The sequence below is a fragment of the Podarcis filfolensis genome (assembly GCF_964270895.1).
Source record: "Podarcis filfolensis genome assembly, chromosome: 13".
Lineage (NCBI taxonomy): Eukaryota > Metazoa > Chordata > Lepidosauria > Squamata > Lacertidae > Podarcis > Podarcis filfolensis.
Window position 1 is genome coordinate 7,261,872 of NC_139615.1, and position 24,009 is coordinate 7,285,880.

Consider the following 24,009-nt stretch of genomic DNA (forward strand, 5'->3'; position numbering starts at 1 on the left):
TTTTCTTTTTTCTTTTTTGTATTTCATCTTTTTTTTTGCTTAAAATGATGTTTTTCTTGATTTTTCTTTTTGTACCTTTAAAAACTTTAATAAATATTTTATATATAAAAAAAGGACTAGAGGTTGATACTTTGTACACACCATACACTTCAAGACACGCCCCCCCCCCCACAATAATCATGGGAACTGTAGTTTACCCTTTCATAGAGCTACAATTCCCAACACCCTTAAACTACAACATATTCTGGAAGAAGCAGGCCGCTGAGTATCAGTAATGATTAGTATAAACCCAAAGTGTTCTTTTGCAGGGGTGCTTTTCTGGCAAAAACAAGCAGGGAAGTGAAACTGAGGACAGGAGTCATTTCAAGAGTTTACAGTGCTTGTAAGGAGTTTGCAGATGGTGAGCTAAAGTTTGTTGTTGCAAGCTTGAAGCTGACTCCTGTGCAGGATTACTTGGAAATAAACCCCTCTGCATTTGGAGTGGGGTGGGGCTCACTCCCTGTTCCATGTAAGTGTGCATGGTGCTAAGAAGCCATAGACTGCAAGCTCTCATGTAAACAACAACAACAACAACAACAACAGCCCACTAAACTTTAGGGGTAGCTAACATATTGTCCAGTATGGCCCTTACTTCCAAGCAAGTATGCGTAAGATTGATCTGTTAGGGTAATGATTCCCCAACTGTGGACCATAGACTGCCAGTGGTCTGTGAGTTTCATTCAGATGGTTCATGGAGTGTCTTCAAAAATACAGCTTCAAATCACACAGGATCTAGCCCAGTGTATTTCAACTGATACAACAGGTAGAAAAACCGTTAGTAAGTCCCCTAAGACTATCCGCAATTTTCAAATGGTTCATTGCATGTGTGTATGCATAGAGGGGTGGGGGGAGTTTGGCAACCATTGTGCTAGAGTTCATCCACACCAACTGTGTAGATCACCCTCGTACCACTCTGACAGTCATGGCTTTCCCCATAGAATCCTGGGAACTGTAGTTTGTTAAGGCGACTGGGGATTCTCTTAACAGCGCTCAGCACCCTTAAAAACTACAGTTCCCAGGGTTCTTTGGGGAGGGGTAAGCCATGACTGTCAGTGGTGGAAGAGTGCTTTAAAAAGTATGGTTGTGAGCTTTGTCTCCTAGAAAGTAAAGTTTGGAGCAGCAAATCTTACACCCATTCTGAGGTGATTGTGGGTGGCTGTGGAAAATCTGCTCTTTTGGGGGCTTTCCCCATGTTCATTTCTCTTCACATGATCTGTGAATGCCGTGATATATTTGTGCCTTGCTTTTCTTCCCAGGATCTCAAGTCTGTGTCCATCGCCATCTCCTTCCGCCCTTTTACCTTCACTTGGCAGATTAAACTGACTTAGTACATGTACCCAGGCATAGATTGTCTTTCCCACAGATTGCCTGTTGGGATGGTGGGGAGAAAGCACGACCCCGCCCCCAGTACACATACAGTGCAACTGGCCTGAGAAAACCTGTTAGCAGGATTGTGCGGTGCAAAGTGTGGTGTGTGTGGTGCAAAGACCTGCAATTCACACCACTCTTTCAAAGCACATTTTCCCCTCTCAAGGAATTCTGGGCACTGTACTGCGTTAAATTGGACGATGAGGGAGAGAGTGAGTTAGGACAGTGCCTCTCCTTTACAGCCGGGCATTCCCGAGTTTAGCTTGTTGTTTATCTAGTTTATAACAAAGGAAGCAGGCAACATTTTCTAATTGCATGCTAGATGTGCTGTCTGCCCCCTATTCGCTTACTGTAGATTGGGTGGGGGCGCAAGGTCAGAGCTCAGGAGCAGAGCATCTGCTTTGCCCGCAGAAAGTCCCTGGTTCAACCCAGGTCTGTGGCAGACCACCAGGGCTCCTCTCCTTCAACTGGGGGCAGCCATTCCACCAGACTGCCTCAGTAGGGGAGATACGGGAAGAGGAGCTTGTTCCACCAGTTTTGCCAAAAGCACCAGCTCCATCAGGCACTTCTTACCCCTGAACTGTGCCAGCTGGTTGTGAAGAAATACAGTCAGTTAGGATTACCCCCAAAACCCTAAAAACTGTTTGTGAATCCGCCCCCAACCAGGCCTCAAAGCCTCGCCTCAAACATTTTTAAAACTGCATTTTCTCTAAGACAAAAAGCATTAGCTAAGCATATTCCTCTTGCTGTAACTAAAAGACTGCAACAAAGGTAGAGAACAGAGTCCATTGTTTTCTCAGAGCCGTTTTGTTTCTCAGGCCTTTGGCCTTGCTAAAACCAGATTGCAAATTACTTTCTCTCCGGGAACCATGCCAAAGCACGAGAATGAAACATAACTGGAACACTCTGAAACCCCCTTGGTTTCCCTTTCCTGGGAAGGGCGCCAAGAGTCCAAAAGAGTCCCAAGACAGGGGAGCTTTCTGTTCATGCTCAGAGGAACTCATGGGCAGGACTCTTGAAGAAGGAGGAGAAAGGGGGAGGGAAGGGGAATATATACTCTGTGCAAATGACTGTGCTCGTGCTTGTTTGTGAACTATCACACTTGCTCCTTCTACCAGTTCATGGATGGTAGAAATAAAGCTTTTTCTCCAAAACTATTCCTTGAGTGTCTGTTGACTCCCATTTTCCCTTTCCCGGGTGCAATATTTTTCCCACCCGAGGGCAAAGCCTCATAAGGCTACAGTTGCAGAGCAGGTCCCTGAGTTTGATTTCCCCCCTCTTCTCTCCCTGTCCCTTTCCCCTTGTGTGCCTTTTGTTTTAGGTTGAATGCCTGTAGGCAGGGACTGTCTTGTTTCTGCAGGGCAAACAGAAAATACAGTGGTACATCTGGTTAAGTACTTAATTTGTTCCGGAGGTCCATTCTTAACCTGAAACTGTTCTTAACCTGAAGCACCACTTTAGCTAATGGGGCCTCCTGCTGCCGCCGTGCCACTGGAGTACGATTTCTGTTCTCATCCTGAAGCAAAGTTCTTAACCCGAGGTACTATTTCTGGGTTAGCGGAGTCTGTAACCTGAAGCGTATGTAACCTGAGGTACCACTGTACACACCACAATTTCCTCACTGCGTAAATCGTGTTCAGAATACCACAACACACACGTAACTGGCTGTAAAGTAACATAACATTAACATTATATATAATGTTTTATATATAATAAAACTGTAATCTAATCACATCAAAAATTATATGATGATTAAATAATAATAATAATAATAATAAATTTTATTTATATCCCGCCCTCCCCAGCCGAAGCCGGGCTCAGGGCGGCTAACAACAATCAAATAATCAAACAATCAAATCAACATTCTAAAAATATTTCATTATAAAAATTAATTAAAATCAAGTTGAAGGCAACCATTAAGCAAAACTCTGTGCAGGTTGCCAGAGGAGGGAGTCAGGCTGCGCCCTGACCAAGGGCCTGGTGGAACAACTCTGTCTTGCAGGCCCTGCGGAAAGATGTCAGGTCCCGCAGGGCCCTAGTCTCTTGTGACAGAGCATTCCACCAGATTGGAGCCGCTGCCGAGAAGGCCCTGGCTCTAGTTGAGGCCAGCCTAACCTCTCTGAGGCCTGGGACCTTCAGGATGTTTTTATTTGCAGACCGTAGGTTTCTTTGTGGGGCATACCAGGAGAGGCGGTCCTGTAGGTACGAGGGTCCTAAGCCGTATAGGGCTTTAAAGGTTACAGTTTTATTATATATAATGTTATGTTACTTTACAGCCAGTTATGTGTGTGTTGGGGCAAACCGAAAATGGCTTGGACCCTTTGCCTAGAGAGCATGGAACAAGCGGAAAACCTCTCGGACTCATGCTTTGTAGACACAGGACAAGTGAATTGTGGATGAGCCCTTGGTATAAGGCAGCTTCCTCTGTTCACACAACCTATGCTGACACAGTCCTTGGGATGAAGAGGTCTTATTCAATTGCCATTCATTCAATTTAAAACATATGCAGAAGACCCTGTGACTGGAAGTTAGGACAGTGACGAATGTGATGGTATTAGCTGCTGTAAAACCTACCCTGACCAGCCCGAGACTTCCATTTCTCCTCTGCATTCATTCCTCTGGGCCCTCTGATATATCTCCTGGCTTGGGTTGGTTATGGGGGAGCATGCAAACCTCTCAGTTGCTGTGATATAAGGGATAAAAGACTACACACATTTTTTATGAATCAATATTGGGCAAAACAAAACTTCTCCCATCCAGTATCTGTGACAGGCATTTTTTTGGGGGGTGCCTCATGGATGGGCACATTTGTTGAAGGAGTTCTTTTTCAGTCATGCCACTGTGACCTCTTTAGCTGAGAGCAGTACCCAGAATCCTTTGCTGGTGCTGCTGCTGCGTGCGCCACTTGCTCCTCACTGCATGGCCGCTTCTGTGATGCAAAATGTCGCTCTCTCACATGCTTAGAAGATGTTTACCGTACACCCGGCCCAGCTGGATCCCACCCAGCCCCCAAGGCCCTGCTCCTCCCCTCGCGGTTTCACACTGTGGGGTAATTATAGCCTCGTGTTGGTGAGTTTTGAAACCGAGAGGCGCTAAGAATAGCAACAGAAAAACGTCCTGCAAGATGGCGTTTCCTGAAGCTGCAGTTTCTTGTATCTCACCTTTCACCCTCTCCTTTTTCCATTGTAAAGGTCTGCTCTTTCCAGCCTCCTCTGCTTGGCCAGAGTCATTCCATTCACATGAGATTCCTATTATGGGCCTGGTCTGCACACATGGGTGTAGTTGGGGGGGGCAGGGAGGGGACCTTCCCCCCCCCCCAGTCAATGAAAATGCATAGCAAACTGAGGTTCTGCCTCCCCCCTCACGCAAGGGCTGCCCCCATGTCTGCACATGTAGTATTATGGGGTGGGAGGATACTGAAAGTGGTTGCATGGACTTCTCTGGGGTACCCAACAAGGTGCCCTCCATATCTTGTGGACTGCAGCTCCTGGTCATAGATCAGGGATGCTGGGAGTTCACAGCATCTAGAGAGCACCACATTAACTACTTTTGGACTACCCATCAGATTATAGGTGGTGGATGCCATTTTTAAACACTTTGCTTTGTTCAACCAACCAACCAACCAACCAACCAACCAACCAACCTGTAAGTCAAAAGCTAGCACAACAGGTTGGACCTGGAACTTTTCTTTCCAATTGTGCTTCAATAAATAAATATCTTTAAAAAATAATAATAGAGAATCCCCCCCACTTCCATCTCTTGTAAGAGAACAATGAAAACATCACCCCCCACTTGAAGTGATGCACTCCATTCTTCCACCTCATCCCAACCTCATTCTGCTACAGGTATAGGCCCAGACGTCCTCCTTGGAAGCATCGGGTCCAGGTCTCTGATGGGTCTGTTTCATTGGAATAAGGTCACTGGAGACTTTTGCCAGTTTTGTGATGTATGGTTTATTTACATGCATATACAGGGATTGGAAGGTTCACATCATTAGCACTTCTTGCATATTGTTTCTGGGATGCTTGTGCACTAAAAACAGTAATGATCACAAAACCTGCATCAACTGGAAAGGCCCTCAAAGGATATCCAGCCCAGCCCCCTAATGGTGCAGAAATCTATTGCTGTACAATCCCAGATAGGTAGCTATTCTCTGCTTAACAACCTCCAATAAATGAGTATGCAATGGATTAAGGGATTGGTAGTCACTGGTAGTTTGAAGACCATAGACTGTATCCTGTGCTAGTCTTACTCAGAGTAGACCAGTTGAAGTCAATGGGCATGCCTATCTTAGTTTAAGTTGGTCTGCTCTGAGTAGAACTTGGCTGACTACAATCCCGTGGCAGTAAGGAAATGGTGTGTAAGAGATGGGTAAAAGAGCTGGCTTATTTGAGCGTATTGCACGTAGATAGATAAGGATATTTATTTCATATGGTTAAAGAAGCTTGGCAAAGATACTGGAAAGTGGAGTTTCACATCTCTGGGTGAAGTTAGAAGCCAGATAGTGTCAGGCATGTTGGGGCTAGAGACACCAGACATTCATAAAAAAGCAAAAGCTGCCAGGATGGTATGCATCTCAAACATGAAGACTACATTCAAAATAATGAAATATTTAAACGCACACAGTAAGATATATATATATACACACACATGCACACTAAACCTAAAATAGTAAAATATTTTTTTAAAACCCCCCACAAAATAAGAGCAGCAAAAGCAACAATAAGAGTAAAACTACCACTGCTTAAAAGCCTGGGAGTAGAATGTATTATTGACCTGTTAGTATTTATTCACCTGTGCCAGCAGAATATCTCTAGGGAGACCATTCCACAACAGGGGCACCACCACTGAAAAGGCATATTTTTATTTGTGGGGGTGACTGTCCTTTGGTTCTTTACTGGGTGGAAGAAGCAGATGTTTCTCTTGGTGGAAGCAGTTAAGATATCGGGCCCCATAAAAGTGTTTCCTCTTGAAGGCACTGTCCCAACACATGCCATTCAGGATAATTGCCTCCCCCTAAGACAATTGCTGTGCTGAAAGGGCCTCATCACTTGCCAGGAGAGAAGTAGGAGCTGAATAAGATAGGAAATGAGAGAAGGCCTTGGATGTTGACATGGGAGATGAAGCTGCGGCTCCAGGCAGTGGCTTCCTCTTTGCACCTTTGAAGATGATGAGATTCCTAGGAAAATGCTCCTAGAATGTCTGTGGGATGACATTCTTGTATTCAGGGCCTACAGGCTGCTTCTTCAGGTCTGCCACAGTGGAGAAAATCCATTTTACCTGTTGGGATGGAGGGTGAAGAGTGGGGGAGAGAGGAGAGGGGTGAGTGTTGAACAGGGCTGGGGAACCTTTTTGGACTGGTGGACCAGATCCTTATCTGCCCACCCCAGAGGGCATAATTTAACAGGTAGATGGGGGCTCCCACGTGTCAGTCACCTGATGTCTTAGGTACATCAGGTGATGCTGCATTTTGAAACACTGACTGTTGGGACTTCAAATAAACAGATACATAGATACATAGAAAAGAACAGTACAGGGCTTTTTGAAAGCCCTTTTGCAAACAGATTAGCCGAAGTGTTCCTGCACACAAAAGCTTATACCCAGAACATACTTAGTTGGTCTCTAAGCTGCTACTGGACAATTTTTTTTATTTATTTCGGCTGCATCGGACCAACACGGCTACCTGCCTGAATCTAGTCCCATGCTGTTCTTTGAACCTTCAAAAATGTCATATCTTGCCTACATTAGCAAGAGGTTATTTAGAAGCAAAACTCTTTCTGCCAACCAATGGTTGAAGGAATGTTCAAATGCAGTCAGTGTAAAAAGGACTTTTACCTAAGTTATCTTGAATGTACTGTTATTACTTTTGCCATTTTAAGATATTTCTTCCACTTTGAAATGCCACATAAAGAACATTTTCCTGAAACAAATGCAGTGTTTTTTTTTTATTACAGCCCTGTGCCTTGAGCCTTTCAGACTCCACTTATGATCCAGAGTGGTAGCAGATCATTGGAAGTTTCCACACGTTCTGGACCCTATAGCGGTTTGTTAAAGAGGAAGGAGAGCAGGTTAGGAGCTTAAAGAAATAGGCTGCTTACATACCATACATTTAAAGCACATGGCTTCCCCCAAAGAATCATGGGAATTGTGGTTTGCTAAGGCTGCTGGGAGAAAAATAAATGTGAGGAATAAATGACAGTTGGCAGGATTCTCTTGGGGAAGCCAAGGGCTTTAAATGTCTGGTGTGTGCAACCTATATTCTACACCCCTCTCTCCTCCCCAGCAAGCAGTGAATGATACATATATTCTAAACACTTATCTCTTGGGTTTTAGTTGTTGCTTTCTTCCTCCTTCGGGCTCTCTCAATGCCAAATGCAAATGCTGATATGTGTTTCCCCTTTCTTCCCCCTCACCTTGAAGAGTGTCATTGTGGTGCTGTAACACACACTGATGAGGAAGAGAATGAAGAAAACCAAGATGGTGGTCCATAATTTTTCCAGTTCCTCTTCGACCTCGTCGCTGAGATCAACCTCTGTCGATATTATTATCACTGTGGGGAAGAAAGAGACGCCATTCTCAGTGTTCATAAATATAAAATTCCCCAATATGAATAGTCCATCTATCTATTGACCCACAAGTATATCCATCTACTTCTGAATCCCATCATTCTGCATAAATATGAAGCCTGCCTTCCCCTAGAATATGATTGTACAGTGGTACCTTGGTTTAAGAACTTAATCCGTTCCGGAAGTCCATTCTTAAACCAAAGCGTGCTTAAACCAAGGCGTGCTTTCCCATAGCAGTGGGGGACTCAATTTACAAATGGAACACACTCAACAAGAAGCGGAACATGTTCTGCTTCCAAGGCAAAGTTCACAAACCAAAACACCTACTTCCAGGTTTGCAGTGTTCTTAATCCAAGTCGTTCATAAACTAAGCTGTTCTTAAACCAAGGCACCAATGTACTTAACTCTTATGGAGGGTCATGCAAATGTTTGTTCCCATCTAGTCTTATTTTTAATGTTATACAGGTGTCAGATAATCCTTTTCATTCACACTTCATTCACAGTCATGCTGCATCATGGATTCAGTATTATTATTTTAGTCTGATGGCAACTATGAAGCCTATGATGCACTGTGAGTATGAATGAAATGCACAAGTGTTGGTTTGTCTCCAAATTCTACATAACACGAACTATGATCATTTAAATTTTGTACTGGTGGTTTGGGGAACACATCTGTTCACCCCATGTGACATTTAGGCCAAGGCATACAAAGTAGGCTCACTCTCATGAGAGCTCTCCCTCCCTTCGTTTCTTGTCTCACTCTGCCAAAACACTGGTTCACCCATTTCTTCTGGGTTTATTTCTCATGTCTCTAGGGCATCACTTGTGATGCCCTTTTGGCCGTGTTACTGAGCATCTGAGTATTATGAATCTGCAGAGACACTGAAAACAGTTGCTAGACATGGCAAAGTGGATCCTATCCTTGATGGCGACAATGAGGCATTGGGAACGACGGGGTGAAATAATCCCGTGGAAAACTTGTGATATTTGGAGAGAGCGGGGATGTCTTAATTCAGCCTTAGTAAGCTTATTTTATGAGGGAGCGAGTTGTTTTAGAAAGGGCACGCAGTGAGCTTCATGGTTGAGCAGGGATTTGAATCTGGAGGCCTAGCTACCAAACCCAACACCAACAAGTACACTAAACATGGCAGTGGTTAACCTTGGTGTAGAAGTAGCCAAGCATTTGGTGGGGACAGTGTAGAAGAAAGAAGAAGTTTGCGAGTCTCTGTATGTTAAGTCTGTTGGAAATGCATTCAGTGCATGACTTGAAGGCGTTGGTTCTGCTATTAGTCTTGGTGACAGCAGACTCTGGAGATTCCTGTCATTTGGGACTTAGCTGTCTATGAGAAAGGCAGCTGAGATTTGACAGCTGGAGGAGAGGTAGAGATGTGTGGTTCTGAAGGATTCCCCCCATTAGCTGCATAGATCTGACCTAAGAGAGACAAATCTCCCTGTTTTATTTCATAAACTGGTTTTGCCCTGTTTACCTCAGTACAGTTTTATCTGTCTCCTTTCTCTCTGGATTATCTCTGCTTTATTCCAATCACTTTGCTAACAAAATCAAGAGGCCACATATAAGGCACAAATATCCTATGACTGACTTAACTTTTGTAATGCAAGAAACACATCTCTTACAACTGCGGCTTCTAAAGAGCTGTCTCAAATAAGGGCTGGCCACTTTCTTTCCACATGAGGAGGGCATAATAAATTTTGTGTGCACATGTTCATTTATCCATGCTCTTCTCTACGGACATGTGGATATTTTAGGTTGGTTTTGTGCCCCCCATCTCTTTGTTTGCTCTGTTGGTCCTAAATAGTTTTCTCTCATACATTCAAATGCAAAAAAATTGCCCAAATCCCTAGGTACCAATGTCAAGCTGTTATGTCTCTTACGATGTTTCTAGCCTTGTTAGGTGAACAAGGGCACACTCTGTGCTTGAGGTCTTGTGTCTATTTCTGAGTCATTTTTTAAGGCCCAGTTGTATCTGAGGCAGAGTTCACAAGCCCCTTAAGTCAAAGGAAATGTTACTTTCAATTCTTTCACTCCACAGTGTGTGAGCACTCCATTCATCTGGCCTGAATGCTTTGTGAATTTGGATTTACTTGCTTCCTACAAGAGCTGCCTCCAGACTGTCACTGTCTTGGGGGGGGGGGGTCAGGGGAGGAAGATGCCTCACTTTCCCTGTAAGACCCCTTGCACACACACACACCCATTTCCAAATTCTACTTCTTCTAACCTTTACCGCCACCGATATTTCACAAAGATAAAACATTATCTGATTGTTTTTTGGCCAACCTCTGACGCCAGCTTTTATATCATATGCTTTGTACCTGTTTGATGGGGGAAGTGGGATGGGGGAGGAGAGATTATATCAGAAAACATAATTTTCTGTTGCCCTTCCTCTCTCTGTAAATAGATGCCAAGAAAGTGACTATACTGACCAAAGCTTGCCTTTAATTATTTTTTTTTAGAATATGAAAGGAAATTGTAAAACATATCTGTTTCTCTGCCATTTTGTCCCTTATTTTTTAGTGTTTCTTTTATATAAAAAAATCCTGTGGTGTGCATGTGTGTCTGTGTGTTCCATTTGAGACCACACCATGTATCTTTATATGTCCTTGCAATATGACCAACTGAAACACTTTTTGCTCTCCCAAATGGAAAATGAGAGTGTGCCCTTCTGAGCATGTGCAGAGGGTAGGCAGTGTGGAGCAGTGAGCAGAGTTTTGGGACTCGGTGCGGGGAGATGTGTGTGAGGCTTGGAGAGTCAAGTCACCACTTGGTAATGAAGATTCACTGGGTAGCCTGGGAGAAACCATGCTTCCTCAAGGCTGTTTTGAGGCTAGTTTGGTATTACCTGATATATGAAGGCCTGGGCTCCTTGTTGGAAATAGGATACAACTGTGACAATGATAAACACATTTTCCCTCTGCTGCCAACCTTAAACATTTGGCATTTGTTATTGAGAGATTAATCCCATTTCCCCATTAATCCCCCCACAAGCCACTTTTTCTCCTGGAAGAGCCACGATAATAGATATCTATGACAGTCTTTGGATGAGATCTTTTTTTTTTATTCAGCCATTGGGTACATTTTTGCATGGAGATTTTTTACACAGGGTTGGTCTAAGAATCTCGAGAGAAAAAAAATTCTGGGGCCATAGGGCGAGGGGGTCGCAATGCTGGCTGAGGGCCGTTTTCATTTTTTACCCCGGGATTTCTCAATGGTCTTCTGAATGAACTTGAGGGTCAGACCTTCATGGACAACCATGCAGGTATAGGCATCACCTCTGTTCCAGTCTGCTTTGGGGACTTTCAGCTTGCTGAACAAGAAATATAAACCATCGCCATCACTGTAGACAGGGGTGCTGAGATAGTCAGCTTCAGGCAGAGGGTTCCCATTCTTGAGCCATTTCAGGGAGATGTCACTGGGCTTGAACCCTCTCACCAGGGCAGTGATGGAGACATAATGGCCATTAGACCTGAGCTCATCATCATGGGGGCGGAAGAGATACACACCTGGAGCTTCTTTGGTTTCTTGTTATACATAGGGAAACAGAAAGAGAAAAAGAAAATGACTATTCAGTTTAGGTCAAATTAGTGGAAACTGTGTGGGGAGCTGGGGAACGGAAGAGATACAAAGGCTTCTGCACCAGGTATGGGCAACCTGTAGCCTCCCAGATATTGCTGAACTACAACTCCCATAATCCCTGGAGAACCACAAGTTTCCCATTCTTGGCTTAGGGAAACATGGTTTGGGCTACATGTCTTGAATGGTTCAGAAAACCCCCTGACATGTTTGCTGGGCTTCTCTGTGGTGAATGAACAAAACACACCACTAATGTGCCATTTAGAGGACATTCACATCACCCCTTTTCTCAGGCGTATACAGAAATTTCGTAGCACACAAGGACCCCCCAAACTGCCCTGAGACAGAATCAGGAGGCTGGTTCTCTGACGCTGCCTCTCCAGAGCTGTCACTCAAGCAGCTGCCTGTAGAGCAGATTAAAGGTGCGAAATGGGCCTTGGTTACAATGATGTTTACAACTGCACTGTACAATAGCAACAATAGTCCATCTACATCAGGACATGTTGCACAACTATTACTATTAGTCAGATGGAAAGTTATCACACGGAATAGAGACTTCATTTTTATGGGGGTGGAAGCCAGTATGCTAGAGGCATCATTTCCCATGTGGTACAACTTTTCTTGGCACAAGTGTCAAATCATGCTATACAGGTTTTTTAAAGCACTGCATGTGGGTTGAGGTGATGGTGGGACGGTTGTGGGGACCTCAAGCAACTATGCCCCCCTTAAACTACTTGCAACATGTTGAATTTTATTTTTTTTGCGTTGCCAGATCTCACTGCCCACACTGGTGTCTTGTGTTTGTTCTAAATGGTGCTACATTGATATGCATTTCCAGTAATCTCTTTCCTGCTCAGGAGGTTGGAGGGAAATTAGGGACACCAGTTGCAGGGTGGAGAGCAGGCCTGCTTCCCGCTTACCTTTCTTCTTGCTAATCTCTCTTGTTTTCGGTTGAGCCAGGGATGGATGTTGCACTGTGCAGATAAAAGTCTCCCCTGACAACCAGTCGCTTGGGGAAATGATCACAGAGCTGGATGCGGTGAAGGTGTTATTAACCTCCTCTCTCCATGCAAGTGGCTCAGGGGTTAGACTTCCTGCTGTCTGCCGTGACCAGGTCACTTCCAGTTCTTCCTCTTCGCTCTCTAAGTTGACTATCATGCAGCTGAGTTTGGGTTGCTTATCCATGTAAAGGTCGTTGGGGCTTGGGGGTAGGATGAAAACTTTGAGGGGAGTTCCTGAGGAGTCTGGGAATGCAAAAACCCATGTCAAGTCCCACGTCTCCTTCCACCATTTCCCTCCCAGCCTGCTCACAGAATCTTATCCTGCTCTGCTTGCTTCTCTTTCAGAGTAGCTCTACAGCTAAGTCAGCCCAGGCTCCCCATTTGGCTCACCTGAGAGTTCCTGTCAGTCCCTTTCCTTCCCTTGAACAACTCCAGCACCTTCTACCATTGCTGAATAATCCCAGTTCTCTGTTGTTTTTGGAACTTGCACCCCTTTAACTAGTGTGTTTGCCCATTCCCCAGATTCCCCAATGGATCACTTTCAACACCAGTGCGCCATAGAGAGATTTACAGCTGGTGGCACAAGTAATCAAGCCAAACTGCCTCCAGCAGAAGAAGAGAAAGTGTTTTCTCAACTCCCTGACAAACATTTACTCTAAACTGGAGAAATCTGAGTGTGCGAAAAAGCCACCTATCAAGATTTTTCAAAGGAAAACTGGCTTGGTGCCCTCCTCTATGACACAGAGTCCTGCCTCCAGTTGGTTCAGTCTCTCAAGTTCCAGATAAATGGAGGTAAAACCTCAGATAAACCAGTAGGGCAAAAGGTTGGAGAAAGCCATTCCAAATAGCAAAGGACCATGATGGATGTATTTCTGGGTCATTCCACCATAAAATGGAAGTAGCCCCTTGCTCTTGGCCTTTCTGTTTTTCAGTCCATGCCCACTTCACCCGAACCTAACCAAGTCAGAACTGAGTCAAGAGTTCTTACCTTCACAGATCTTGGCTTTGCTTCTCACAGAAGTTTGGGTTGCTGTGTGGGACACCTGGCAGACGTAGACATTCCCATCTTCCCAGTCTGCTTGGCTAATGTTGACTGTGCTGATGGTACTGAAGGTGTACCCATGGGTGTCTTTCCAGGGCTGCTCAGTGAAAGAGGGTTGCGACATAGGTTTCTCACTCACCAGCCAATTTACCGTCACATTGTTGGGGTAGAAGTTGGAGATAACGCACATCAACTCAATGGTGGCATCTCTGGAGCTGGCCTTGCAGGAGGAATGGAGCAAACGGACCTTTGGGGCTACGGGATCTTTCTTTTCACAGGCTGGAAGAATAGGAAGTATAGGGAGTCTCATGAATACCTGTATTTTAATGATGTACGGTGCACCTAACCACCTGTCTCATTTCCCCAAACTTAAATTGAGTTCTCTGTATGTCTACATTATTTAGTTGAGAATTAGCCAGGATTTTAGTACAAACTGTGCTTAATATTCATGTCTTGTATGCAATTTTGATGAATAAATACACAGTCTGGAAACAATTTTCCTGAACATAATGCATTTGTGTGCACTGTTTTTTTAGTGAATATATGTATTTTTTGTATATTTTCGCACACTTTTGGGGCAGGGGAACTGCATCACAAAATTCAGAGGACCATGAATTTAGGAGGAGAATGGGCTTTCTGTTTGTGCATTATTCCAGGTGGTGTGAATTAGTTCGTATTGAAATGCAAACGGAACTGAATCCCGCCCCCCCCCCAATCCCTAAATGTGAGTGGCTTCTAATTCACCTGCCATTAGTTCCCTTTGGTTCCTGTATTCACTTCCCTCTCTCTTTATGCTAGCCTTTCCCAGAGAAGGTATAACAGTGAATCAAGCTTATTCCTCTTTCTCCTCTGAATCCCTGCACTAAACCCACTTATTTTCTTAAACATCAAATTCCACTTTGCTGCGCCCAGTGCCAAGGAGGACAGTGGAGGGCAGTTCCTCCTTCTGTTTCATTGTCAGTTCTGAGTAGGCCTAAGGACCACTAACAGCGCTGGTAAACTGTTGTATAAACAGTTGAAATGAGATCACATATGTTAAATACACCGTTCCCTTTGTTGCTGTTGTTTAAAAAGACTAATATAAGAAAGTGTGCATTTGTGTGTGTGTGTGTGTGTGTGTGCAGAACATCCTGTGTTGCTAATATTCTCATAAGAAAAATGAAGAGGGTGTTTTTGCTGAATTTTGACACCTATTACTACAATCTGTCATGGTGCAACCTGACTTTCCCTAAATTTGAATCACTATTAACTGGATAATTCTAAATCCTTTCTTCCCACTGCTGTCTTGTCTATCACAGGCACATGTGGGGAACCTTTGGCTCTCCAGATGTTGTTGAAATATAACTCTCATAAGTAAGAATGGTCAATTCGGAGTCTTAGTTCAGCAAATCTGGAGGGCCAAGGATTCCCTACATCTGATCTCGCTGGGTTGTATCTATTGGTAGTCATACTTACAGCAGACCCACTGAAATTAATGGGTATGGCCGATTTAGGTTCCTTAATTTCAATGTGTGGGTCTACTCTTGATTAGAATTTGGTTGGATACAACCCACAATATTTGTGAGTGTTCTCTGTAGTGCTCAATGTGCTTCTGAGGATACAAAAGTCAGATGGTAGGACCAAAAATATTGCAATCATTATCCATCCCTTCACCCACACAATCCATATTTCATTTCTTTCTGCTCCACCCAACAAACACTGAAGGAGGAAGAAAGCAGATAACAAAGGCTCAACCAGACTCACGTCCAATCTCTTTGTTGATTGTGGAGCTGGTAGCTGTATGTACAATATGGCACTGAAGCTTCTCTGATTCCCAAGTGCTGGTTGGGATGGTGAGCTGGCTGCTGAGAGTGTAGTGGCCACTGGATGAATCCAATAGAGCAGGGAAGGTCCGGATGTCAGACGAGGATCCTGAATTCCACTGTACTTTGACTGGTTCGGGAAAGTAGCCAGAGACCAGACAGCCCACGGTAACCTGGGAGGCAGTGGCGAGGTCTTGGCAACAGGCGGACAATGGGAAGACAACTGGGGCTGTGGGAGATGCTGCAAATGAAGAAAAAGATGTGATGACAACCTGTTCCTTGGGCAAGCATTTGTGTCTCCTTGCCAAGAGTGGGAAACAAGATATTGTTCACTTCCATGCCATGTGAATCTGGTGTTCAGTCCTGGTCAAAAGCTTTGAAGGCTACCTGGAATTATTGCATAATTTGACTTGCGGTTTCTTGTTATCCCAGGGACAAGGAAGCTGCCGAGAAGCATATTCAGCACCCTTATGCCATCTTCCAAGATTTGTTTCCAGGCACTGCCCAACCACTTTCAAGCTTATTTTTACAGTTGTGAGGTTTGAAAACCTTACAGTGCTGAGTTCTATGGAGAAAACACTCAGACCTGATTAACAACCATTGACAAAATTATCTGCCTTGGAGGACAAACCTATGCTGGACTAGAGCCATTGGCCTCATCCAACATAACTCTCCCTATGCTCTAAACTAATCCATTAAAAAGCCACTCATATACTCTCACACATGTAGAATACATGACCCAACCTTGAACAACCACTAAACTCTAAGGCCGCACACACTTCCCAAAGGATCCTGCACACACTTCCCAAAGGAATAATCCTCACTGAACACAGTGGGTATTACTTCTGAGGGATTCTACTATAATTTGATTTGACATCCATTTACAGTGCAATCCTACGAAGGCTCACTGTGAAGTATACCCCACAGAGTTAATTAGTTGACGCCAAGTGATTGTGCATAGCTTTGTGACAAGGTAATATTTCTCCCCCTAAGCTAACATATGAAATTAAATATGGGAGACATTTAATTTGTATTTCATGGGTGCCCAAGTGGGTGGGGTCCTGTCTATGAGAAAAGGACATGCTTCTGTGGCAATGTGGAAGGATCAGTGGGACATTAGTGGGGTAGAGGGGGGGACTCAGAAGGGTGGGTTACAGGAAAGGGATGTGTTTCTGTGGCCACTAGACCAGAAGGTGACTTTAATTCTGAAGAAGAATCTTGCATGGCTCAGTAGCTTCTAAATTATAAACAGCTAGAGCCATCATACGAACAAAAATATATAATTTTTACTTAGAGCTCCCCACCTTTTTAAAAACTGGCCCTGTTCCAATGCCAAATACTAGGAAATTTAGCAGACATGGAATTAAAATTGTGGCAAAAACATTAGCTGCTGCTCTGTGTGTGTGAGAGAGAGAGATAGAGAGAGAGAGAAAGAGAGAGAGCGAGAGAGCGCACGTGCTAGCTTTTGAAAGTTTTACTGGGTGCATTTTGATTCTTATTGTAATTGTTGCTCCTTTTAAAAAGTTTTTAATGGCATTTTATTGTTTACTGCTAGACTCCAACACCATACATTTAGGGGACATGATTTCTCCCAAAGTATCCTGAGAATAAGTTTGTTAAGGGTGCCTGGAATTGTAGTTCTGTGAGGCCAAAGTTCCCGGAATTCTTTGGGTTAAGAGTGTGCTTTAAATGCATGGTGTGTATATACTCTCACTGAAGTCTTTTGAGGTGATAAAAGTGGTTTAATATTTTTAATTAATGTGCAGAAGAAGAAGAGCAGACACATACTTCAGTCACAGTGCTTGGTTTCAAAAGCACATTTCCTAGGATCATTTGGGCCTATAAATGAACTGCAGATGAAGATCCAGATATTTGTCCTAGGTAGCATTTTTACCACCATCAACCAGGTCTCAACATTCATGGCCTGTTTTAGCTCTGTTTTCTGTTTCACTTCCTCTTATTTCAGCACCATCTGTATCTGCCCAGATGTCCTGCATCCTGTTTACCACCCTCTTGCATTCAGTAAAAGGTAGAGCAAATAGAAGCATTTAGAAGAAAATGGAAAAATTGTTCAGCAGAATATTTTTAAGAAGAAAAATGGAAAAAAACAACAAGCAAACGGAGGTAGAGAACATTTGAACTGCACCAGCTGATGGCGATACTAAATACTATTACTAATACTAATAATAAATTGTACAATCAATTTCAATCTGTTCTATATTATTCTCAACATTTTGAAGATTCCATGCAAGTTATCAACAACTGGAGTTTTACGGGCCCCAAATATCCCAGAAATAATGGTCTTTTGGGCAGCCCAGGGACCAGGGCCTTCCATATGTCGCTGGACTCCCAACTCCCATCAGCCCCAAAGGGCAGGGGTGATGGGAGATGTAGTCATCATTATCTGTAGGACCACAGGTGCCCCATTCTTGGCCTAGCATTTTCCTTCTAGTGCAGTCTTAGCCAGCCTAGTTTCCGCCAAATGTTTTGGACAACAACTTCCATCAGCAGGGCATAAATTCAGCAGGTGAAGTTTTCCCCACAGCATGCAGATGCAGCAATGATGTAGCTGCACTAATAAAAGGAGCTTCGTATTTTCTCTTACTGTTTGCCATTTTGGTCACACCCAAGCTATACATTTAAAGCATATGACTTCCCCCAAAGAATCCCGGGAACTTGGATTCAATTCTGTGAAGCACCTGATAACTCCCCACTTGAATTGTTAGGCTCAACCGATTTTTTCCCCAGCTGCAGAGCCCTGTAAAAAAAATTGGCTATTAACCATAGTTTTCCTGCTGACTCATACCTGCCACCCCATAATACTGACACATGCCTCCTTCAGTTCATTGCGGCTCTCATTCCCTGTTCTGGTCCCTTTGATGGCTCCCTATTTGACCCATCCGGCTCAGCTGAGTTTTGTACAAAAGAGTTTGATTAAGTCTGCTTAAAAAGGAAAGCTGAGATGTGTGTGTGTGAGGAGGTTAACAAGCCAGGGGCCTGTCTTTGTAACAATCAGTCAATCTGCAGGCATTACTGATTTTCTGCCAATTAGGTGGCTGTTAAACAACAGCAAACCAAGTTTTTCCTCCCTGATTGGTTGGAAACCCCCTCCTTGTTAGTATTAACTTTATATTCTTATTAGCCTTATATTATTAACTCACACAATCTAAAGTTAGAAATGAACTTCTCAGTAGGGGGAAGCATTGGCTTAAACTAAATATTGGGCTTTTTCCTCCCCACATTTCAATGTACAGAAACTACAGAGCAACGACAGCAGGTCTTTTCTGCCCCCTCTTTGCACTGCTTGTGTCTCACAGCTGAAAACGACCTTTCCTTTCTCCCTGGGGTTGGCACATTTTGTTTTTCTCTCTAAAGCCTGACACACACAAAGCACAATTTAGCAGGAGGAAAATTTGATGCCAGGATACACTTTCATTGCAGAATTTCTGTGCCTCTCAGACTACTGTTACAGGTACAGAAGTAGAATCAGAAAGGCAGGCGGCAACCCTAATCCCCACCAGTCCCTTGCCGTCCTGCTGGCCAGATCCTCACTCCCTGGCAACGTTGCCCCTGCCAAGTCTCACTGCCAACAAAAATTCCCCCTGCTGAAATCCCCTTTTCTAGGCAATCATAAACAGTGCAAGAGCCCTGCCTCTTTTGCACCTGGCCACTTGAGGATTGATTGATTGATTGCATTTCTATCCCACCTTTCCTCCAGCAAGCTCACAGTGGCGTACATAGTTCTGATCCCCATTTTATCCTCTCAACAACCCTGTGAAATAGGTTAGGCTGAGAGTGACTGACTGGCCCAAGGTTACCCAATGAGCTTCATGGCTGAGTGGAGATTTGAACCCTGGTCACCCAGGTCCTAGCAAGACACCCTAACCACTACACCACACTGCCTCTCACTGAGGAGTCTCATCAACCCACATCCCTCTCAACTCCATTTTCATGGCTTCTCAGTGTGGCTTTCAGAGCTGGCCCTAGAACCCAGAAATCCTGGTTCCCAGCTCACTTGGCAATAACTCATTGGAGCAGAGGCCAGACAGTCTGGCTTGTCTGTGCCCAGCCAGCTGATCTGCTGTCCTCCACTTTCTCTCTTCTCTATCAGTTTGCACTAGGACCCTGAGGTCCTGGCTTGCACACCCTCCCTCAACCCTCCAGCTCTCAGCCATCTTTTAGAACTCAGGAACACTTCTTAGGAGAACTCTCCTCTTCCCAAGGCAAACCTACTCTGCTGGCTAACCTTCCCTGTGAATGTTGCAGATAGAAAGCAGGAACCCAAGCAAACTTTGTACTCCATTTCCCTTGAAGGTGTGTTTTTGAGGTGTGGAAGGGACTCCTCTCTAAGCTGAAGCATCCCCACTTTCTGTGCAATGGTTGGTTGAGTCCTTAGGAGCACTCTAAGCCATTAAATCCCCCCCTTCCTACTAAGATGTGCTCTGAACATCTGAGCCATCTGCCTAAAAAGAGCTGCCAAAAACTTTGCTCCCAATAGGGAGCTGTCTTGCTCTAAACCATTAGGCAATGCTGGTGCTTTGTAACCCATTGCAACCTAGCTGGTTCAGGGAATCTCTACTTACAACCGGGAAAGAAACCACGGAGAACCACTGCCAGTCGGTTTAGATAGCCCTGGACTAGGTGGACCAATGACCTGACTCAGTATAAGGCAGCTTCCTATGTTCACATAAGAGCTTAGGCGGAATCCCAATTCCCTGTACACACAAAACACGCTCCTTACAAAGCTTGGGCTTCCTTTTATTCTAGACTGCCATAGCTAACTTTCCTTCTGACATACAACCCACAGCTGCTGGGTCTCAACACCCCACTGCTATGGCTTTCTAGGGCCCTTCAAACACAACATAGGAAGCATACTCCTGGACTGGGCCAATGGTCCATCTAGTGCATCATCCCATTCCAGATGCTCATGGAAATCCCACAGACAGGACCTAAGCGCAACAGTGCTCTCCCCACTTGTGATTGCCCAGCAACGGGCATTCAGAGCCATGCTGCCTCTGACAAGCTACTGACAAGCCTTCTGGAAATGTCCTCTTCCTGCGTTATAACTCAGAAAACCTCACTTAGATAGGGATGGAACTTGAAAATTCTGGCTCAAAACAAAGTCCTTCCCACCCTCGCCCAGAGCTGAGAACAGAACCCAGGAGCCCTGGCTCTCACCTGCTCTAGCTTACCTTTCCTTTCTAAAGCTGGGGCTTCAAATTTGTTTCTCCACACCCCTCCATGGGCACAGGAGCCGATCCTACCCCTTCTTAAATGCATCCCAGTCCTGCTGTTGCTCTAAACCACTTGGCAACACTACCCTCCCCAAGCTAAAACAAGATTGTTTCCCCTACCTGTTTTCCTGGGAGTAGGAATAAGTCAGCTATGGAGAGTTTAGGCTTTCAGAAGTGCCCTAAGTTGCTCTGTCCTACTCAGTTCACTCCAGCCAGAATCCAGGGGTGCTACCTGCCTCAGCTCTGACAATGCTTGGGAAGGGGTCTTTCTCCTCCAAAGGGCATTCCTCCCCCCGACTTTTGGAGCAGAGAGCAGGACCCAGGAGCCTCGGCTCCTCAGAGCCCTCCTTCTTCAACCTTCTGGTTCCTTGTTTGCGCTTGCTGCTTTGGAGTTAGCCCAGAGCTGCTTCCAAAAACTTGGGAAACATTGCTCCCTGGTGACTCCCCTGAAGTCAGATATTTCCGCTGGGGGACAAGCAATTGCCCAGCTCAGCACCAGGCCGGCTAAGGTAGAGAGCCTTTTTCTCCAAGCCAGATTCTCCGAAGCCTATAGCTGAGCCACGTGAATCTTTCAGTTAAAAATCATTCTTCCAGATATCCCTCCCGGTTTCCCCTCCAGGAAGCTACCTTGAAGCATACTGCAAAGGCGGGTGGCCAGAATTCTCACAGCTGAGTATCAGGCTCCAGGCAAGCTTTCAGGTAGCCTCCTCATTGCCTTCCCACTTCACTGAAGCCTGGGACTCTGCTGGGAGGTCAGAAATCTTTCGGCTGATCATCATGCTTGCAAAAGACTTTCTGGTATCCCCCTGGCTTGCTGACAGCTTTGTGAAGCCAGTTGCTCACCTGGGAGGGCAGGAATGTCCAGGCTGAGCTCAGGCACCTAACCTGCCCCGGTCAGGTTTCTCAAAGCTGAAAATCCCAACTAAGCACCAGGCTTAGGGCAGCTTTTTGTGTAGCTCAGCGAAGCCTGCTGTGCTCATCTAGGAGGACAGGCAAGCCCCTTCCTCTCTGGCAGCTTCTTGGAAACCTAACACTTATCGGGGGAACTTGGCGATCTCATAGCTGAATGTTAGGCTTGGGGCTGACTTTCAGATATCTCCCATACTCCCTGTCAGCTACCTTGAAAACTGGTGCTCACCTGGGAGGATGAGGTGGCAACAGCACACCTGAACAACCAACTCAAAGAAGACTTCCAGGGTCCATTTCCTCATCAACAGATTTTTACATGCATCCCGCTCAGCTAGGAGGGGAAGAATTTTCTTTATAATTGTCAGCCTTCCGGAGAGGTTGCTACCTTTCTCTCCGATGGCTACACAGAACATTATGCTCACCCAGGAAGTGAAAAAACCTCCGAAGTGGGAGGATAAGTCTGGGGAAAGCTTTTAAAGTAGCCCACTTTTTCTGCCCCAGTTCATTGAAGCTCACCTACTCCACACTAACTTTGTTGAAGCAAGCCAGTGTTTTGCCAGGGAATCGGAGATCTCTTGACTGGGATAGCTTGGTTGGTTAGAGCGTGGTGCTGATAACACCAAGGTTGCAGGTTTGATCCTCGTATGGGACAGCTGCATATTCCAACATGATCCTCAGGGTCCCTTCCAGCTCTACAGTTCTATGATTCTATGAACCAGGCTTGGTCCAGGCTTTCAGGTGAAGCCCTTTCCACCCCACAAGAGCTTCCATAAGGTTAAATGTGTAATGGAGAGGAGGGCAGCACTTAGGGTAGGGCAAGATGGCAAATAACTCCATCTGAGAAGGCCTCTTGCTCTGCAGGGAGCTTCCCTCAGTACTTGTATCAGGTTCACGTGCATCTGCTCTCACTGAAGCATTCACATGCCAAGTTTCTGGTAAGTAAACCAGACACTCCTTGCTTATCTCCAGGGAAGCTGATGGGATGGATCTAGGCTACCCTTTCAGCCTGCTCCAACTGACTGACATTAAGCTGGTGCCTGATTTGGAGATGCCCAGCTGGAGGGTGGAGGCAAGCAATCCTTACTGTTCAGTCTCAGCCGGGAGGCCTGAATATCAAGACACCTAAAACACAAATATTTATTTATCATGTTTATACCTTACATTTTATCCGAGGTTGGAAGCCCACTGAGAAATGCTAGTCCACCTTCCTAGGCTTGTTTTCAGTCACACTGTGCTGACAGGGATTGATTTTGGAAATTCCCTTCCTCTGGCTTATCTATGTTTCGATCTTTCCAGAGCCCCAAAGTATTATTTATTGAGTTACAATGCTACTTACCTGCCCTTCACCTTAAGGTCCCAATGCAGGTGAAAACAAAAAGATACGCACTTCTAAAACAGATAAAACCATTACGATGATAAAACAGGTAAGACAAAAACATCAAGCAAAATGGAACAATATAAATCCCACAAAAAGGTGAGTCATAGAACCATAGAATTGTGGAGTTGGGTCCCTCAAAACAAAATACTTTAAGTGTAAAGATGCTGGATGTAATTCTGTGTGGAGCGAGTTCCAAAATACACATAATCAAACCTTTTCTTACTCACCCAACCAAAGTCTGGAGTTGATTGAAGCAAGTGGTCCTTTGCTACTGACCTGCCACCTGTTTCCCTTTGGATGTCATTTCTGTTCTAAAGGGGGCTTCAGAGATTTTCCCCCTAATCATGCTCTCAGAAAAGAAGCCAAAAAAAGAAATTACAGTTATGACGTCCTTGGAGCTGACATGAAGTTCTGAAATAATTTTTTTAGCATGGTTGAGTGAGGTCTAGGGGCTATAATTGGGATCCAAAACTGGTCATATGAAACATTCATCCGCACACAACTTCCCCTCCCCACCCCCGGTTGTTTGTGTTGACTTGTTGACTTGTTTTCAAAATCCAGGCATTTATTTCCTGAGATACATATGGCTGTGAAATAGCAAAAATTGTTGCAGTTAACCTTGCCAAGGAAAATCTCCAGCCATTTGTTTTCACTTACTTACCTAATTCTTAATTAATTAAGGATCTATTCATTATCAGTTAATTAAACTTAATCACGTTTCTTTCTTTGCTGCAATGAGCTAGGCCATGGTTTGGCTTAATCTTACGCGTGAACCACCTTGCTTTATAAGATATAAAGATATTAAACAATGAAACTTTTGCCTACACACAACTTCCCTTTCTCCCCGCTCTTATTTGTTTGTGTTGACTTGTTTTCTTGTTTTCAAAATCCAGACTTTCAGTTGCTATGATGTAGCAAAATTTGGAGTTAACCTGGCCAAGGAAAAGAATTCCAACCATTTGTTTCTACTTCCTAACATGCTTAATTAAACCAATCATTTATTAGTTACCAGTTAATTAAATGTACCACCTTTGTCACCATGGGCACTGATTGTGCCTCTTTCTCAGTAGCTGTCACTAAG

The 24,009-nt window shown here is 44.6% G+C and overlaps 1 long non-coding RNA gene and 1 gene segment (V, D, J or C); both read right to left on the reverse strand.

Moving 5' to 3' along the window:
- Positions 1 to 5,335: 5,335 nt before the first annotated feature.
- On the reverse strand, positions 5,336 to 10,965 carry LOC310747201. The gene is made up of 3 exons (XR_014540893.1): positions 9,461 to 10,965; positions 7,821 to 7,957; positions 5,336 to 6,687 (listed from the first exon to the last, which is right to left on the reverse strand). It is a non-coding gene; the product is annotated as an uncharacterized lncRNA (long non-coding RNA).
- A 60-nt stretch (positions 10,966 to 11,025) lies between these two features.
- On the reverse strand, positions 11,026 to 23,224 carry LOC310747173 (immunoglobulin heavy constant mu-like). The segment is given in 5 exons: positions 23,156 to 23,224; positions 15,349 to 15,648; positions 13,552 to 13,884; positions 12,483 to 12,806; positions 11,026 to 11,510 (listed from the first exon to the last, which is right to left on the reverse strand).
- Positions 23,225 to 24,009: the final 785 nt, after the last annotated feature.